This window comes from Coregonus clupeaformis, chromosome 29 (assembly GCF_020615455.1).
Source record: "Coregonus clupeaformis isolate EN_2021a chromosome 29, ASM2061545v1, whole genome shotgun sequence".
NCBI classification, from domain to species: Eukaryota; Metazoa; Chordata; class Actinopteri; order Salmoniformes; family Salmonidae; genus Coregonus; species Coregonus clupeaformis.
The window spans coordinates 58,930,907-58,933,501 of NC_059220.1; positions in this window are offsets into that span (position 1 = coordinate 58,930,907).

Consider the following 2,595-nt stretch of genomic DNA (forward strand, 5'->3'; position numbering starts at 1 on the left):
ATACCCACTGTACATTTGTAAAAGATGGTTTTAGTTGTCTGTATTTTTCTAATGTTGGTCTGTAATGCTGTTATAAAGTATAATGTAATACATACTGTATCTGTAGGAGACCCAGGAGCTTCAGCAGAAACAGCAGTGGTACCAGAAAAAACAGCTCACTATGACCAAGGAGGATGAAGATGAATACCTTGCCTACTGCTCTGATGCCATGTTCAGGATCCATATTCAGGATCCATATTCTCAAACTGTGTTTGAGCAAGTTAAGCACTGAAAAGCCTTAATTTATGGTAGATAATAATTTCACATGAAATCAAATACAATTGTATTTATCACATGCTTTGTATACAACATGTGTAGACTAACAGTGAAATGCTTACTTACGAGTAAAAGAAAAAGTAAAAGAAAAATAACTAGAAATAGTGACGCGAGGAATAAATACACAGTGATTAATAAAAAAAATATATATAATGGCTATATACAGCTCCTGGGTCCCCTGTAGCTCAGTTGGTAGAGCATGGCGCTTGCAACGCCAGGGTTGTGGGTTTGTTTCCCATGGGGGGCCAGTATGAAAATGTATGCACTCACTAACTGTAAGTCGCTCTGGATAAGAGCGTCTGCTAAATGACTAAAATGTAAATATATACAGGGAGTACTAGTACCAAGTCAATGTGCAGGGGTAAGAGGTAATTGAGGTAGCTATGTACAGTGCCTTCAGAAAGTATTCGTAGCCCTTGACTTATTCCACATGTTGTTGTGTTACAGCTTGAATTCAAAATGGATTAAATAAATAAAAATTATTATCAATCTACTACACACAATACCCCATAATGACAAGGTGAAAACATGTTTTTATAAATGGAGTGAGAGTGCAGTGTAGATTTGGCCTTGTGTTTTAGGTTATTGTCCTGCTGAAAGGTGAATTCATCTCCCAGTGTCTGGTGGAAAGCAGACTGAACCAGGTTTTTCTCTAGGATTTTGCCTGTGCTTAGCTCCCTTTTGTTTCTTTTTTATCCTGAAAAACTCCCCAGTTCTTAACAATTACAAGCATACCCATAACATGATGAAGCCAGCACTATGCTTGAAAATATGGAGAGTGTTACTCAGTAATGTGTTTTTTTCTGGATTTGCCCCAAACATAAGAGTTTGTATTCAGGACAAAAAGTTAATTGCTTAGCATTTTTTTTTTGCAGTATTACTTTAGTGTCTTGTTGCAAACAGAATGCATGTTTTGGAATATTTGTATTCTGTACAGGCTTCCCTCTTTTCACTCTGTCAATTAGGTTAGTATTGTTGAGCAACTACAATGTTGTTGATCCATCCTCAGTTTTCTCTTTTCACAGCCATTAAACTCTGTAACTGTTTTAAAGTCATCATTGACCTCATGGTGAAATCCCTGAGCGGTTTACTTCCTCTCCATCAACTGAGTTATCTTTGTAGTGACTGGATGTATTGATACACCATCCAAAGTGTAATTAATAACTTCACCATGCTCAAAGGGATATTGAATATCTGCTTTTTATTTTTTTTACACATCTACCAATAGGTGCCCTTCTTTGAGAGGCATTGGAAAACCTTGTGGTTGAATCAGTGTTTGAAATTCACTGCTTGACTGAGGGACCTTACAGATAATTGTATATGTGGGGTACAGAGATGAGGTAGTCATTCAAAAATCATGTTGAACACTATTATTGCACACAGTGTCCATGCAACTTATTATGTGACTTGTTAAGCACATTTTTACTCCTGAACTTATTTAGGCTTGCCATAGCAATGGGGTTGAATACTTACTGACTCAAGCCATTTCAGCTTTTCATTTTTTATTAATTTGTAAAACTGTCCCAAAAAATATTCCACTTTCACATGATGGGGTATTGTGTGTAGGCCAGTGACACAAAATCTCAATTTAATCCATTTTAAATTCAGGCTGTAACACAACAAAATGTGGAAAAAGTCAAGTGGTGTGAATACTTTCTGAAGGCACTGTACATATAGGTATGGATAAAGTGACTAGGCAACAGGATAGATAATAGACAGTAGCAGCAGGGTATGTGGTGAGTGTGAAAATATGTGTGTGTATGTGTGTGTTATGTGTGTGTGGGTATATGTAGTGTGTGTGTATGTGTGTTGGGGTGTCATTGTAAGTATGTGTGAGTGTGTGGGTAGAGTCTAGTGGGTGTGCATAATCAGCAAGAGACATAGTGCAAAAGTGGACTTCTATATATGTTCACCACCACTCAAAGCAATAAACTAGTTTTATGTCAGTGATACTCTGGCTCTCAATCATTTTCATCATGACTACTCGTTTTAGTTTGCCTGGATGTTTGTGTTAATCTGAATGGAATTAATTTGCCACTGCTCTATCTTGAACTAGCTATATAATCAAACCTGGTATCCAACAATATCTTCCCACCCACATAGTGAGAAAGGCAGCAACAAAGCCTATTTTGGTCATGGTTTTGGTGTGCGGTTGTGCACTGGACGGTCAGAGAAGGAAACTCAACGAACTCAACTCAAAAGCCTAAACCTCGCCTCTCCAGCAGGCGGCACTACGGGCATAATGTTGGATCAGTCTTTGTGTGCTTTTGTCGAAGCGCC